The 17,623-nt window shown below is 46.7% G+C and overlaps 1 long non-coding RNA gene across 1 annotated transcript in view; it reads left to right on the plus strand.

The window, feature by feature from the left end:
• The window catches only part of LOC310884211, a 45,577-nt gene extending 28,204 nt beyond the window's left edge, over positions 1–17,373 (plus strand). Inside the window, exon 3 of the long non-coding RNA XR_014574079.1 lies at positions 16,797–17,373. This is a non-coding gene — a long non-coding RNA (uncharacterized lncRNA). The remainder of the gene's footprint in view (positions 1–16,796) is intronic.
• The last annotated feature ends 250 nt before the right edge of the window (positions 17,374–17,623 follow it).

Below are 17,623 nucleotides of genomic sequence, written 5' to 3' on the forward strand. Positions count from 1 at the left end.
ACAAAGGAAGAACAAGGCAAAGAGCAGAAAGCAGGAAGGGTAGAAAGCAACAGGTAGGTAGAAGGTGGGAATTCAAGAAAAATGCTAGAGGAAAGTTTCTTGTAAGGCTCTGTCCCTGCATGGGACTTCAGCTTAGCTTGCTGACTGAAACCTTGCAGCTTCAGTGCAAATGAATTTCTATCTTCATCAGTTCCTCCTGTAATTAAACAATTTGAAAGTATCCTCCCGAGATCCCCAGCCCTGCCTGTTGTACTGCACCTCTCCCCAGTCTGCTTTCCTCCTGGACTGGTAGCTTGTCAGAAGGGTTTTGGAGTTGGCTGGCTTTGCCATGAGCTGTTGCTGATTCATATTTAATCAGGTCTTGGACAGAAGATACTGGGTCTGAGCCCAAACCACTAATGCTCAATCAAAGATTATGGTTCAGAGGTCTCTGCTTAACCAGAGCTCGCATACAGGTGGATATATTTTTTGCCAGTCTCTGGACTAATTATCTTTTGTTAGTTGTCTTTGCTCTCAATGCCCTGTACCTAACTTGTACTCCAGGAATGCAAATATGGTTTAGCTTGGCTTGAGTTCCCCTATCCCTCTGAAATGTTGTGGGTTTTGGTTTCCTTTGCATTCAGAGCATTGCTTTGCTCCTCTAATGCTCTGATTGATGCTATACTGCTGTGTCCATCTCGGCCGCGAATGGCACAAGTAGGCTAAAACTGCTCTGTGTAAGTTCTGGCGGTGGAGATGGAGAGCATCCTGCAGCAGAGGGAAGCTCTGGGTCTGCTCAGCCTCCACACTGCTGCAAGTGCCTGGACTATTTTTATTGGGACAGTTATTTAAGTCAATGTCCCTGTGGGCTTCTACAGGCTAATAGTCTGAAATGAAGAGCTCTGAATGTGTCCTATTTTTGGATCCTTGTGTAGCACAGGAAAGGGATGAGACTTTTATTCCCTGGGGAAAACCAATTAAGTAATTTCAGATGTAATTCATTTTCAACCATGATAAATATTCTATGGGATTCATGCTGTAATCACAGAGCTGAAAAGATCCCTGGGATCTAGTCCAACGTTGCATTTTATCTTTGTGTACCATCTCCACATCATCTTGGAACTCTTGCTCCAGGAGCTATTTTGAGAGAAAGAGATTGCAGCTGCCAGGGCTGCGCAGCTCTGTGCCTAGTCGCTGCCCTCCTGGCACCAGCAGCTCATGTCACACTGTGCTTAGTTTAACTGGAAAAGTCTAACTGGAGCTTGTGGTAAGCTGATGCTGTCCAGTCTGGAGTTTTGGTTATGTCATGTGTTATGACGGTTTTCTTTTCCCTCTCTCCAAAGTGCCGCCCGAGTAATTTTTCTTTTTTTATCCTTCATCTGGTGAATGTTAAACTGGTATTATTATTTTTTTCTAGTGTGCGTGACCTCCCAGGCTAGTTTGATTCCTTGAATCTTGGTGAATGTTGCATCAGGGCATGGAATAACAACTGTGTTCACAGTAACCAAAATAAAAGTGACATGGGCTGTTAATCAAGAGAAGTCAGCTGGGGTCAGAGGAGCATTCCCAGGCACTTTGCATAAATGAGATATGAGTTTGCAATCTTGCTGCTCAACAAGATTAAATGTGCCTGTGGCCTTTTCCACCATAGGAATTCTGACATCCCCGCATGAAAATGCGGAATGTTTTTTCTCTTCCTGTAACCTTGTGAAGCGTGGCAGGCAATGTCATTAGCCAGAAAGCACTAGATTTGCTTTATCCAGGCCCCAAATTCCCATGGCAGGCTGAACTTATCCCATGTAGTTTCAAGCATGCGAGACGCCTGCTTCATATCTATCTAGTCAAGGAAGGGAGGTTGGTCCAATCTCCAAAGGATGGACAGACAGATGGCATAGGAAAAACACCGTGGGCAATGAAACTTCCTAAGTCTGTCTGTCTTCTAGAGTCACAGTGGAAGAGCACTGCTTTGGGTGGAAGAGCATTGATTTTTGTAAGAAGTATGTGGGTCTCTTGCCCAAAACTGCTGTGTTTTCTCCTGGTGGGGAATTTCACAACGTGGCATTTAAACCATTGGACTGGGCCACATTAGAGGTGCACTGGATGTGTTTGTAGCTCTCTCCAGTGCTACTGAAGCGTTGCAGATCAGCACATGGTTCTGAGCAGGGCCCACTTAAATCTTCCTTTCCTCCCTGCTCCCATTGTTCTCCACTTTCTCAGTATTTCCCTTGGCACTTTGACTGATTAAGCTATATCTTGTTTGACCAAGTTGTTCCTTGTCTGCTTTCTTTAGCTCCCTTCTCTTAGCCAAGTCATAAATCTGGATTTGTAGCTGTTATTGTTTGCAGGGAAGCAGACTGCAAAACTGCAGACAGAAGGTTATGACTTCCCTAAGGGATGTGTGAGAGAGGAAGAATTGGCCTATTAAGTGGAATAGATGCAAAGTAGTAGTTGAAAATAATGGATGAATGATTTGGAAGGAAATCATCCCTGTTTTAAGTAGTCTTCAAAGGAAAGCCCTTTAACCTACACATTTCCCCTCTCAAGATCTCTGGCTGTTCTGGGATCTGATTCATGTCAGCTGTTTCATCATTTGTATAGTGTTATTTTTTGAGAGACTTCTCCTCTGCCCCTGGGTCATTTATGAGCCCGAGCTACGAGAAAGTGATTCCCCAGGGACTGTCCCCATGTGGGAGCAAAGTGGTTGCAGAAGCAGGTCAGACTACTGTGATCTCAAAGCTCTCAGTGTAAAAGTTTGCTAAAAGCAAAGACACAGCATGAATTTCTCACATGCTGTCTAGCTTTTGGCTTGGTTGGGATTGAGGCTGCTAATCAGCTCCTGTTTGTGGTATTGGTGAGGAGTGAACTTAGCAGGTCAGTGGGGTAGCACTGCTATTTCCAGTTGCTGCAACCTGCTCTGTGGTTACCCCTGCCTCTCTCTGGGTTTTTCTTTCAGATGCAGGGAGCTCTGAAAGGGAAATACAGGAACCCAGTTGCATTCAAAGGCTGTCTGCATGCTTTTTAACAAATAGCGAAGAAATCTTCCAGTGTAGCTTATTGCAAGATAATTGTGCAATGCATTTGGCTTTTCACCTGTGTGAATGCGTTGTTTGATAGCAAGGGTTCTGTGGACATGGAGTGTATCCTGGCTGGTCATTATGATGGAGCATGGGAGAGCATCATCTCTCCACCATGAATGTCCTTTGCCAGTGAGTCTCAGTGCTGCGGCTCCCACCTGGGCACGCACCAGCTCCTTTTCTCCTCCCCTCTGATTGCGCATCCTCCTAGGGCAGCTGCTGTCATCATTTCAGTGTAATTGAGCAGTGCCTGAACACAATGGTGCCTCACGACTCCATTGTTATACAAATGCTGATAATAAAGGCTTTTATGCACGTTATTGGACTCGGTATCATCTGTTTGGGACAGATAAACTGTAGATCAGTGAGACTGTCTTAGCTGAGACCATATATTGGTGAGCATGCAGTAAATCTGTGATTAGCAGTGTCTGGTTCTGCTGTGGAGCTCTGTGCAGAGGCCGTTGTATTTTCCACTGCAGGAATAAAATAGTTAGAGGCAGAGAGTGGTTAAAGCTGCTTGGTGAACCCTTCAAAATCTTTGGATTTGATGCTACTTACTAAGAGGATCTCTGCTTATTGTAACCATAAAAATGTTTTTGTGCTGTCAGCAGCAGAGTGGCAGTCCTGGCAGCAGTGCTAGACTGTCTAGCATTCAGGATCGCAGGGAACAATCATTGCAAACAGCCTCTGAGCTAGGGTCCCAAAGGAACACAGAGGAGTCCCAGACCCCTCTTCTCAGGGTTTGGCCTTGACTGTTCTCCTCTGCACATGGTGGATGTGGGCTAAAGAAATCTGTCTTGCAGCTTGATGGAGATGGACTTATGTATAGATCAAATTTACCACAGGCACAATTTCATAGATTGATAGAATGGCTTGGGTTGGAAGGGACCTTAGAGATCTTCTAGTTCCAACCCCCTTGCCATGGGCAGGGCTGCCTCTCACTAGATCAGATTGCTGAGGGCAACCTGGCCTTGAACACCTTCAGGGATGGGGCATCCACAGCTTCTCTGGGCAATCTGGTCCAGTGAAGCATCCCCTTGAACTCCATTTGTACTGGGTGATGTATTTTGTCACTTTTTCTTCAAATAAATGGGAATCACAGCCCTGAGACAGCAAGCTGGGCTCTGCTATCACTGCAGAAATCCTTCCATTGCCCCTCTGCAGGAGCTGGCAGTCTGCTACCTGGAAAACTTTAAAAACCAAAGCCCTGCAAACCCTGTTTCCATAAAATCCTGGAGCTTCAGAAGTGCTGGAGACAGGAAATTGCTGTGCTTCAGTGGCGAAGCTGAAGGAGTCTCTGGGTATATGCAAAAATCAATCAATGAAAATTTGGAAATCTAAGCTGGCAAACTCTTATGGAGTTGCAAATCAAACTCATTACCGGAGGGCTGTTTATTAGCTATTGTGTTTTGGTAATTGTTATCGTCATGCATTAAAGCCTTCGGTTAATTCCACCTTTTTCCCCCTGACAAATTAAGACTACTTTGCTCCTTAAGGTCTGATCTAGTGGCAAGCAACAGCAGTACAGAATATAGATGGAAAACATTTTGATGTTAGGTGCAGCACTTGCATAGCTCAGAAGCTCCAGGGAGAGAGCAGTTTAACTCTTCATGCCCTGCAATGGGAATGAGCACCAAGCCTGGCTCTCAGCAACTGCGTGCTACCAGCTGCTCATTTCACCTCACTTTTGAGAAGGAAAAGCTTTTCTGGTATGAACTAGCAGTTTCCAATCTGTGTGGGCTGTGGTCTGTCTCATCCTAGAGAGGGGGCTGCAAATCAGCTCGGTGCTTGGTGCATGTGGTGATCTGTGACAAGTTCTGAGGGTAGCTCTCAGGTCAAGTGTTTAGGAAATCATCGCTCTCTGTGTTTATAAATCATTGCTCTCTCTGTTTATGTAAGGTTTCTGGTGATGTACAACCAGTGCAATACTGTGGCTGAGGCTGGTACTAATTCAGAGTGCAAATTTGCCCTGTATCAAGTAGTTTTAGTGACTTTACTCTGTATTTGCACATCCATGGAAGCAATCACTTTTGCCTGTAAATTGACTTGCTTTTCTTCAATGTAGTGAATCATTCACAAGCAGTTTAAAATCTGTTAATGCCTGTATATAGGATAAAGTATTTCACAAAATAACTTCTCTTTTGTAAACTGAGGAAAGCAGCGCAGCAGCACGTGAGCGATGCTGGAGTTTGGATCCCTGTTGGTTGGTGCTGGTTGGCAAGGCAAAGCCGCAGCCTGCTCTTTGTGCACTTTGGAGTGCAACCAGTTCAAACCTCTCACAACAAAAAGCTTTCTAGAGCAGATTCAAAATGACTGTCAAAAGATCCTTAGCTGATGTGAATGAAAACAAAAAGCCCATTCCTCTGCCCATCAGAAATTCTTCAATAGGGATTTTTTTTCCTAGTGGAGAATTAAAACCTGTTTTGCTGCTTAGAGCAGTCACATCTCCCAAAATTGCGTGTGTTTTTTGGCAAGTGCTGTCTGAATCTGATAATCCTGGCAATCTGTGGCATTGAGATTCTCTGTTTCAGAAGATGGCATTTTCAGACTTGCTGTTGAGATCCCAGCTGAAGGAAGTAGCAGCCTCATCGTTTTGCTGCCCAATAAAACATATCAGTGAAAGGAGGAAAACAGCTGGCAGACTGAGTTGAAATCTGCTTACAGCCAGGCTCCTTAGCCCATCCTCCCTGAAGCATCCCACCCTAAGAAGCATTTCGAAGTATGAGGGATTTTGAAGGGGTTTAGCTGGGAACTAGAAGCATGATCTTTGGGTCTATCTAGTAAACTCTTTCATGGTGACTTTGCCCTAACTGACATCAACACCTGTGTGAAGACTGGCTGTGCAAGCTGCAGAGAGTTTTAACTGCAGCTGTAGGACCAGAACATCAGCTGAGTTTGCAAGCTCAGCAGCCTTTGCTACAAAAAGCTTAGTGCCTTCTCTCTGGCATGAAGATCATTCAAGTCCCGGGCAGGAGAATGGGACAGTGTCTCAATGCAGAAAGCTGGTGTGTCTTTATTTCTGGCTGGTGAGCCATTTATCTGTGTGGCTCTTCCCTTCACAGCCATGTGATAACAACAGTGTCTGCTCTGCTGAGAGCTGGGGTGAGAGTCATCCCACCTAATCCAGCCATGTAAAGCTACGTTCCCATGGGAATTGGCAGCTGGGGCCCCTGTGGAACCAGCAAGGACAGGTTGAGCTGGATGCTCATTTTGAGGTGGCAGAAACCACGTTACCAATGATACCTTAAAGATGAGTTCATTGTAATAGAGCTCCTGGATGTATTAGTTGCCAAGACCATTAGGCATCAGCACTGAGACCTCTGTTCTGCCATGCCCGGTGAATACTGCTCTAGTGACCCAGCGATGTGCACAGAGAAGCATGTGCTTGCTGTTTTCAGTCTTGATTTCTTTGCAGACTGTGCAGAGGGTTGAGGCCCTGGGTTCATATTTGGGCTGAGTGCTGGACCCAGTGCAGGTGAACGGCGGTGTCAGGCTCTCCTCCAAAGGCTCTCCCCTGCTCTCACCAGTGTTGCAGACTCGAGTGCTCACTGGCTTGGGGTCCACTCTCCTGGTCACTGTCCAGTGCTGTCTGCAACCCAGTAATGAAAATAAACTGCCTAAGATCCCCCATTGTACTGCATAAGCATTTGTGGTGACGGAGAGCTTTTGTGGGATAGCGTAGGTCTGTGATGGGCAAGATTTCAACCTCCACTTACAATAGTCCAAAACCTGATATTAGCTGGAGAAGAAACTATTGGTAATGCAATTCTCTAGGCAACTTCTGTGCTTACGAACCTCCTGCCTGCTGTGTCCCACTGATCTGACTATGGATGCTCAAACTCAGCATCAGTAGAAATCCTGACTCTGTTCATTGTGTATGCCCGTGGCTGCTGTGTGGCTATTTATCTCCCCGTGTCTGTTACCGAGGTTTAAGAACTTGGTTTGTTTAGTCCCGGAGTCTGTCCTTGACTGTGATGATGTCAAGGATTTTTCTGCGGCTTGTGAAATTGTCCATTCATATAAATGCAGCCGAATGGTTCCCATGGCGACAGGGCGCTCAGCTTGCTCCATGCTGGGGAAAAATGGATTTGCATTTATGAATAAATATGATGCCCTGCTAAGTTGGAGAGTCTGGGCTGAGAGAGGGGGAAACCACTGCCATTGCAGATGGTGGAGGTGCTGGTGTCTGGGTGAGGAGGGGCTCCCGGAGGTTGGAGAAGTTTTGGACTTCTCATGTTCTCGCTGCGAGACTCACCAAGGTGTCTCAGGTCTTACCATCACTGCAGCATCAGTGGGTTATCTGTTGGGAGAGGCTGGTCTCCTATGTGGAGGACACAGGAGCCTGAGCTGAAGCTGTTCAGTTATCCAGCCCTGCACTAAGGCACTGTGAGGCCTGCAGCTGGAGAAGGACGGGCTCTCCTAGTGCAGGGGGAGGCGGCGAGGAGCCCATGCTGGGAGTGGGAATTATTTTTTGATAGTTTTTTGATTAAGCTTTGCGTTGGAGAGAATTAAAGTAGCTGTGCATCCTGCCGGGAGGGCTTGTTTGCCCTTTAGAGGACAGCCTGTGTTGGAGGACATAGAGGCACTGAAATTCAGGTGTCTGCATCCATGCAGCAGCTCATGGTGTTGGAACTCTTCGGGTGCCCCTGCCACAAAGGCTGCGAACAGAATTTTGTCAAATCATTTTTGCTTGGTGGAACTCTGACCATAACCTGAATGAATCACAAAGCAGCCATTAAGGATGAGATCATCCTTGTTTTAATTTTTCCTTTTTGTCAAACTGAGTGTTAGTATGTCCCAGAGCTGGCAGACCTAGCCTAGGTAAGGCTGGCAGCTGGGAGTTGTGTTGGTGAGGAGCTCAGTAGAGGGAAGCTTAATTTACAGCTTAGCTGTGGTCTTCAGTCCCCCTAGCATTAGCTGAATCAGAGAGTTGTGAATATAAATTCCAAGGCAGTTATAAACATAAAGGACTAAATCTATTCCTCTGTCTCTGGGGTGTTCAAGGAGACACATCAGGGATGGGTTTTCTCTTTCTAGCTTATTTATGCTTTTGTAGAGGATGGACCTGAAATTGCTTGGGAGTTGTCAAATCGACAGGAATTCCTGTACCTTTTCACTGTCGGTTTGTGTGCTTTCATCTCTCCGGCAGATAACGCTCTCCTGAAGTTCTCAGTTGCTCCAGGACCCCCTGTCCTGTGTGTCAGAGCTGTAACCCCATCCTTATGGGGCTGCAGCCACCTCGGGAAAATGTCTTGAGTATTGGTCACTGGCTACAGGGCCATATTTTATGGTAACTTGTTAGGGCATCTTCTTCCTCATTAACTGCTCTCACCTTCCTTCTCTAGCTGACTCCTGTTTTCTTCACTTTAAACTTTTTCATTTTCTCTCTCAACTTAATGCTGTTTTGCCCCGTGGCTCTGCCTCTTCCTCAGTGCCTGCCCTGCTGCTGCTGCGTCTGGGTCTGCCTGAGCCTGTGTCCAACCTGTGGTGCTCGATAGCCTCCAAGACAAATCCATTATCCCTGGTCCTCATTCTCAGCCCAGACGTATGCAGAGGGAGAGTTTTCTGGCTTTACGAATTCCAGGGCATGCTAAGCTTGGAGAAGAGTGAAAACAGAGCTGAGGAATACAGCGCACACTGGTACACTTACCTAGTGTCTGTGCTAAAATGGGGGAGATAATTGCATGCCATTACTGCTTGCTGCTTTTCATGACATCTCTGATTTTTTTCAAGGGAGATGCTCACTTAAGCAGGAAAGGTGTGCCGTGGAGCGCGCTGTGGTAGGTTCAAGCAGCAGAGGTCAGCAGAGGGATCGTCTGCCTGCTGCTTCCCTCCTTTGGGTTCCGGAGAAATTCCAGGTGTGACAGAAAGGAAAATGCAAAGTGTTGGGAGGGCTTCCATCGCCTGCTGGTGTGTCCAGGCTGCTGGAAGCGATCTGTCGATGCTTTGTCTGCCCTAACCCCCACCCCCGTGGTGCTCCATGTGTTTGTGTCGGCTGAATTCTGCTGGCAGCTCAGGCTGGGATTGATTTACCAGGAGGAGGGGAAGGCTTTTGTGGAGCCAGAGTGACCCTATCCTTGACCCTGTTAGAGCTGGTGCAGTGCCCACATGCCACGGATGCTGTGCAAGTATGGAGAGTGAGGATCATTTCGGGAAAATGGGGTTTTATTTTCCATCTCTTCTCAACACAGAGGAATTACAGTAACATGAGTCCTTCCGAGTGACAGCATAGCCCTATGATGCGCTCATGGGCTGGGTACCAAGTTCCTGCTCTGGCACTGTGAAATGGCTGCAAATAGCGGGCGAGGGCACGAGCTGTTCCTTCGTCTCTTCCTCTGCATCACAAATTTCGCGGAGGTCAGCACGGCGGTACGAGCCCCACTCCGGCGCTCTCAGCCACCGTCATCGCCACCGGCTGCGTGTGGTGCTGAGGCTCCCTGGAGCATCCTGACGGCGCTGACTCACCGGTGGTGTTTGGAGCTGGATCCTTCTCTTTGCCTTTGACTCATCTTTCAGCTGAGAGCGCAGCCGTACTCCTTTCCATTTATTCATACTCCTTTCCACTTATTCGTGGTTACAGATGGACAGACCCTGTTGCACGCTGAGCACTGGTGGGGCAGTGTTATCACAGCTGGTGAAGCGTGGATGTGCCGTGGTGTGTCACAATTGCAAAGGGTTTGCTTTGGTGTACAAGTGGTGCCTTGAGGACCAGCCGAATGTCACCGCTCTGATGTTCAAACTCCAGGTCTGCTTAGGTTTCCACTGTGTTCCTCAGGGCCATATGGCTGTGCCCTGACCCCAACACTACCTTGCTTGCAGGCCTTCCATGCCTTCTTGCTCTTCTTTTTTTTGTCATCCCCTTCCCTTTTCCCCTCCCCATATTTCCTCCTGGGGCACCTTCTCCCCATGAGTAGAGGTCTGGGCAGCAGTTACCTATAAGCTAGCACCACTGAAGCCAACTCCCTGCTGAACATAAAGCTTTACACTTGCCTTCGTTGCCTTTGAGACATAACTCTGAATTTTTACATCGCTTGTATTCTTTTCAAGATGGCTATTTTGTAGAGAGTTTGGTAAAATGGCTCCACAAATCATGACCGCTATTAACTGAATGCTGTTTTCCTTTAGCAGCAGCATGTCTGTTTCAGGAATGGCATGCAAAACCTTATAATTTCCCTTGAAAAGCTGTCATAAAGCAGTCTGTCTCACCCTGACATCCTGAAGACCACAGGCCGCTTAACATTTGATGCGTTTTGGCATCCTGACTAGTTTGTGGCCACTTCTTGGTGTGTTATTTAAGATGCATTTTGGCAACCTGACTAATGTGTGGCTGTTTTTCTGTGTTATTTGAACTTTCATGAAAATGTGTGATCTATTACCAGCAAGGCCCAGCGGCAGACCAATGGCACAATTTATTATCTTCTAGAACTAGAAAATAGCCTCTCTCTGTAAGGGTTTTATGTATCATCCAGCATCTGTAACTCTTCCATCTGACAAATAGTTAAATAAAATCTTTTGTTTTAAATCTTCTGGGTTTCAGGCCCTGGAGGGTGGTTTAATGGTTAAAGCTGGATAGCTGTAAGACCTCCAGGTCTGTGTTATTCAAAAGAGGTATTCCTTAAGTTTTAGGGTATGAAGAGGTATCTTTTAAGTTTTAGTGTGTGTTTTCAGGGTTCTCTGCAATAGAGGCACATAGATTTGTCAGCGGAGAATTACTTAGCAACCTCAATTATTTTTTTTAAGATAAGTATATCAGAAGGCATTTAAGGTCTTGTAGGGTCAACTGAACTTCATGTTATTACGCACAGAAAATGACAGTCTGCATCTATGCAGAGGCTTTGAGTCATTTTATCAATGGTCGTTGCAGCAATCTACTCTTGGTAACATTAAGAAAAAAAGCCACAGTGAAATTTCTTATCTGTTTTTCAAAACCGGGGGCCAGATTTCCAAAGGCAAATGCCTTAGTGCTTGCTGAACAGGGCAAGGGCAGGCGAGATGCAGCCCTGTGAGGGATGCTGCGTGGCAGGCCAGGGTGTGGGGAACGGTAGTTTTGTTCCGATTTGGCCTATTTTGCCCTGCTGTGCTGGTGAAGTGCTTTCCTGACTGTAGGAATGTTTCTGTTGAGCAATACAGAGCTGCCACTGGGATGAATAATTCATAGAGTAATCAGTCATGGCAGAAACGTTCAACACTCAATCAGATATCTTTTCCTTTTTTCCCTCTTAATTCAGGAGGATATGGCTGACCTAATTTATCTAGGGGATGATCTTAGCTGATCTGGATAGACAGGGATTAATTTAACATTAGAAACTGTGGGGAATGATGTGATAATGAAATATTAAACCCTTTACCTTGATGCTGCCTCTCTCCCCTGGCTCGGCAGTACTGTGCTCGGTGTCCCCACCAGCCCTATGGCCCTGGGTCGCACACGTGGCTCTGTACGTTGAGCGTTGGACTGTGTTTTGGGGCTTTGGATCCTATTTCAGCTTTGCCACTGCCCTGTTGAGTGAATTTGGAAAAGTTGCTTGGCTTTCCTGTGCTGATGTCACCGACCGTTGTGGGTTGCTTTGGCTGGTAGAAAACACGATGGCAAAGGATTGCTCCGTGAGGGAGCGAGGTTGTGCTCCAGGGATGGAGAAGTCTTCAGTGCTGGGAGCATAATGGGACACTCGTTTTAGAAAATATGGATGGTGGAGTTGTTATTCTTCATGCCATTTTTGGTGGTTTTGGGTCTTAGGGTTTCCCTTGGCAGGCTGGAACATGGCAAAGCACAGCCTGATTCCTGAGCAGGAGCAAAGCTCAGAGGAGTGCACGTGAGGAGGGGGAACCCTGTCCCACAGCAGCCCGGGAGCCCCACTTACTGATTATTTTCTGCATTTTCTTCAGTGTTTCTTTCACTATGCACTGTATGACTGACAACTATGATATCAGTCATGTTTAATTTAACCCCTAAATTGGCTCTGAATAAAACCACCTTCCATAAGACACCAAGGAAGAAAACACGTGTGACTTCTGATGCTCCAAACAGGCTCCTGAGGCCACAGAGGCATTTGCAAGCAGCAGCAGTGAGGGCAGCAAGGCGTGAGCATGGCACAGTCCCCTTGGCTTTCTGGAGCGATATCAAACATTACCCTTGTCTGTGGCTGGCTCTTGGCCTGGCTGCTGTGTGCTGTTCATTTTAAATATTTTTTATTTTGAAGAAATTATATGAAGCAGGACTGCTGAAAATGCTTAATGTTATTTTATCCTAATACAACGGGGCTGGGATAAAGTCTCATATAGCTGCTAGCGAGATGCTTGCTAAGTATGCTGGCTATATTTTGATCTCAGATGTTAGTGCTTTTACTGGCTGAATATATTGGTTTGCTCTGGGGGTTTCTCCACATGACTTTCAGCCAATATTGATACTGTCTCTAACCACCGCTGCTATATGCTCTTATTTTTTACTTTATCTGAAGGAACTGTGTGTTTTCTTGCCTACTGCAGATCTGTGTCCTGGCATGTCCCCTCACCTCCTGTGATGGCTCGGGACTCTGCACTGGGTGTAGGAACAGCTTCTCTGCCACATCCACCCAAAGCAAAGGGATTTGTGCATGTACCGCAGGTCATAGAGTCCTCAAAGCCTGCAGTGGGTAGCACAGACTTAATTGGCTGACAACGTTTTTGCAGGCTGGCACAAGGGTTTTTTCCAGCCTTAGTAGGCACCGTGTGCTTTCCATCCATGCGTTCTCCAAGAAATGCTCAGCAGTTTACCCTTAACTCCTCAGGTGTCCTGAAGTGCAAGGGAAGGCTCACAAGACATCAAGTTAAGATTTTCTGTAGTGAGGTAAAAGCATGAAGAACTTGAGGTTTTCACTATAAACTTGGAAACAAACAATTACAAGTACAGTCAGTCCTAGGTATTTTTTTCCCAGTTACTTTTGTATGTCCTGGCATCGTGGGCTGGAGGGGGTTTGGCATGCTGCTTACCCTTTGAGTAGTGCTTGGAAATTGAGGCTTTTTTTTTCTTTTGGTGTGGTATCTCAGGGTAAGGAGAACAGAGTTCACCCTTCTTGCCTGTATTGTCTTCTAAATTACTTCTGCCCTGCTTTGGCTGAGGAGGCTTCATAAGCATTCCTGGGCTCGTATGAGAATAACAGTCAATTTTTGCATTATACAGCAGGGGGAAAAAAAAAGGTTAATTATAAATGCCTTCTGGGAAGCTCATGCAATGCATTAATTACACTCCGTGGAGAGTGCACAGGATTTCTGGTGCATTGAAGCACTGCTAACAAGGTGCTTTGTCTGGGTATGCCTGTAAGAGCAAACACAGCGGTCCCAGAGCTCATGCTAGGACCTCGTGTGTTACCATCTCCTGGATCAGGCTGGAACTGGGGAAAAAGCTGAGGTGGTGTGTGATGAAGGGTTTGCCTTGGCTGGGCACACGAGGGATGAGGATGAGTGTTCTGACTGCCTCGGGGGAATTGTGAAAGGGAAGAGGAGCCCACGGTGGGCTGACAAGCCTGGTTAGCTCCCCAGCCAGCCTTGTTAGCCTGCCTTGGGCAGATGGCTGAGGGAGAGCATCTGTTGGGCTGGGGGATTTGACCTGGAGAGCAGAGATAGGAGACAGGATTGTGAAAAGCAGGGACAGGATGTTCATCCCCACAGAGCTTGGGGATGGGACTGAGCTGTGCACATTACCAGGACTTTTTCCTGGAACTACAATCACACGTGAAGTTATTTTTACAATGGGTACAGTGTACAAAGGGTCACAGGACGTTATATTCGCCCTTGCCAAACCAGCCTTGGTCTAATTATAGCGGTCATTGCACTCCTCCTGAAATCACCACCACCACAGAGGAATTCCTCACCCCAGCCTAACCTCTGCAGACCTTTACTTGCAAAAATAAGTGGAAAGCAAAACTTAAGTGCCAGGTGAAGCCTCTCGTCTCGCCACAGTACCTACTGTACCCTCATCGAGTTACCAAGCCCCAGCAGAGTGCTGTGATATCTGGCTGCCCTGACAGGGCTATTTACATGAAAGGCTCAGACAGAAGATCTCCAGCAGGGGAGGTTTGGCTGCCTTGGGTCAGCAAGGTCCTGCCTGCAGAGGGAGACTGGCTGGCTGGCTGTCTGTCTGTCTGGAGCAGCCCCCCAGCGAGGGGAGACAAGGGACAGTCCCTGCCCACATGGGCGGTGCTGAGGAGTTATGGCCCCAGGTCCTGTTCTCCTCTATGGGGTGGTCTGTGGCATAGGGGCATGGTGAGGAATGAGTTGGTGGGATAACCTACTGGGCCACCTGTTGGTCTAGTGAGTTTTTTTTGAGTCTTTTTCCAGATAAAAACGAGAACTAATGGGAGAAAAAATTTGACTCATGCCATCTCATCCTCACGTCACAGGAGGAGGATAAATAAGTGTGAGAACATTCCTTGAGCTTTCATTTAACGTGACGTTGACTGTGCCATTGAGCTATCATCCCACACTGATGCACTTCTGCACTGCATATTTGAGTCATGGTAGTTAATCACAACTACCTCTATTACTACTGCTGTTCCCCTGATCAGGCTGATAAAATCTAAGAGAAGCCATATGGCTGCTTAGCTTGCAACGCAAAATGCTACTGAGCTCAGCTTTTACGACCTGTGCTTTATTTTAATGCTTCTTGCTGCTCGGTGCAACTTAGCTGGCAGTTGTACAGGTACACCCCATGGCGTAAGAATTTAACATCAGTATGCTTACAGAAAAATGGACTGGCTGGCTTCCTGATGGGGAGGGGTGGAGAAATCTGCTCAACCGTGAGCTGAGCAGGTTCTGTAGTCAGTCCACCCTGCATGCTTCTCCAAGCTTGGGCTTGTCCTGGGTGACAGAGCCAGACTGACCCTGGTACCTCTGCAAATTGCTGTGGGTGGCCTAGCTCCTACTTAGCTTTAAGTTGTGCAGTCCACACCGTAAAAACCTTTCCTAAACTAAACAGCAACAAATTATAAACTTTCTTGGCTTCCACTGATGTTGCTACAGGCACTTCTGTTCCTAACCCCTAGTCCCATGCCCTTCTACACAGCAGTTCCCAGCTGAGGGCTGTCCAGATGTCAGTGGAGTCAGGGACAGAAAAACATTGTGCTCAAAAACATTGCTAAATTTTGTAATTCCTCCTCTTTATTTAGAAGGTTTGGGGATAGGTTCAGAGCTACAGCCACTTTGATGGTCTAGTTTTTGTCACAGAAGCTGAGAGCTTTTGCTCTACCGCTCAGGTCTGTCCACAGCTTAATACACGACTTCAGCGTTCATGCAAATACTGTAGACCAGGTTACGGAGCTGGTTTTTGTACTCTGGGACTTTGTTTCAACGTGGGCCAATAAAGGTTAATTCTAGCAGCCTCCTGGGAGTGGTAGCTGGTACCATTTGGAGCAGCCATAGCCTAGACAAGACACTGCGAAGTCTAAATGGGGGTGTCCCTGTGTGTTCCAGGCAGTTCTCATAGCTGTTCCTCAACTTTGTGGAGGATGCCCACTGTGTTAGTGGCATCCTTCATCACCAAACTTTGGCTACTGACTATATCTGTCACTGCTGATTTTATTTTTATTTTTTTTGAGCTTTAGGCAACAGAACCTTGTGAATTGAACAGTCTCCTGTATAATCTGTCCTAGAAACTTCATGCATTTTCTGTTTCTTTTTATCTTTGTTATAGATCTGTGTATAGATCAATGCAGTTACTTATAAAGAAGGGATCAAGCTGCTATTGCAATTTTCTTCAACAAGCTGTGAGCAACATCCTGTGTTCTTCCGGTCAGCCATAAACTTTCCAGCTGAAATCCACATTTTGTTATATCATTGAGGTCCCTTTTAGTGGGTTACAAACTCCATCTCAGCTGGAGGCAATTATTATCTGATATGTACCCTGAGCAGAACATAATTATGCTTGTCACTAAGTGGCACTGTGTAAATTACTCTTTAATTGCTACACATCAAATCAGCAGCTACCCGGTCATTTTTCTGTGACGATGGAGCTCCAGTACTAGCTTTGTCACTGGCATCTGCCTTCACCCAATCTCTCGTATGTTCCCTTTAGTGCCTAAGAAGTAATTTTATGTGATGAAACCTTTTAAACTTATTTGGCATTTGTCCATTAAAGCCTTTGTTGGCCTTAAATACGTTGGTAGAAAGTTTAATGTTAAAAACATAGGGAGCGAGGTAGAAGATATGTCCTTCAAGGACTGCTGTCAAGATCATTATTGCATATCGTTTGGGGCCAAAACCTCTTTTCTGGCTGGTATGCTCATAAAAGAGGGGCCGTTGGCAGGGGCTGAGGAGTGCAGCCATTTGTCATGATTTAGTTGGACTATGCTAATTTTTTTTGGCCTTACTATGGAGTAGATAACTGCATTTGAACACTATTGAAGTGGATGCAGTTTTAGCCCTCTTAACCCTTGCTGGGTTCAGAGCGACCAGAGGGGAGGAAAATGCTGATCTGTAGGAGCCTTTTGGATCTTGGTGTGAAGCTGTTTATCTTACACGACAACATCTGGAGGCCAGGCCTCGGATCAGACTGCTTCATTTGGCCGTGTTCCCGTTTGGGGTGGATCGACACGCATCCTGCTCGTTCTTGCAGCTCAGGCTGTGGTGAGCGAGCTTGTGGTCCGAGCTGCCCTCCTTCAGGCCCTCTCCGTGGCAGCAGCTCCGAGTGTTGCTTACACACAATCACCCCACGGGCTGTCTACCTCAATATGCTGATGGATCAAGAAATGAGTTCAGGTTGCTCTGTTACAGGATGTCAGGTCGAAATCCAGATGTAGAGTGGAAATTTGATGGCAGTATGTGTTACAGAAGAATCACTGGAGGACTTCGCCTGCTTTGTCCCTCCTGAAGCACAAAGCAGATGGGCCTGCTCATGTGGATGGCTGCTGGAGCAAGGTCCCTGCTTTGTGCTTCTGTCCCTCTTTCTGCTGCTGACACCAGATACCCTTTGGCAAAGAGGCTGCAAGGAAAAGCCAGGGCGAGCAGCCAGCCGGCCCTGCTTTTACATTCCAAGGCTGTAATTTCTAAAGCAGTTTATGCCATCAAGCGTGGACAGACTGTTCAGAATAAAAGAAGGAACATTTCCAGTTAGAGGAAACCTCACCAGTGTGCCTATGCGACACCTATCCAGTCTCCCTCCTCCAGCAGGGGCAGGGACCAAGCCCTGCAGCTGGAGCAAAGCTCCTTGTCCAGGGAAGGAGCTGCTGCTCTGGCAGAGCACGGACATTAAATTCAAAGTGTTACTAATTTAGTGTATGCAGCTATATTTCATAATCAACATAGAGTAATTGAAAGCCAGTATTTCAAATTCCTTGCAGTCAGTGAGCTTCTTCTTGTAGGGTTTTGATTTGGGTCCATTCTGATGGGGCTTTCTCCAAGAACTTGCCATGTTTCTGAGTAACCACTGCATCAGGAAGACCCAAACAGCCTTTTCAGTTTTCTTTTTCATTAGCTTGCTTGTTTCTTTTATCCTGCCCTTGTCCTTGGTGCAAGGCTTTCCTGAGACGTATGTGCGTCTTGGGCTTGAGGGCAGGCAGTGAAGCGTTTGCTGTGAGCTGAGGCTGTCCTGGGGCTGGCTT

This window comes from Anser anser (genome assembly GCF_964211835.1).
Source record: "Anser anser genome assembly, chromosome: 19".
NCBI lineage: Eukaryota > Metazoa > Chordata > Aves > Anseriformes > Anatidae > Anser > Anser anser.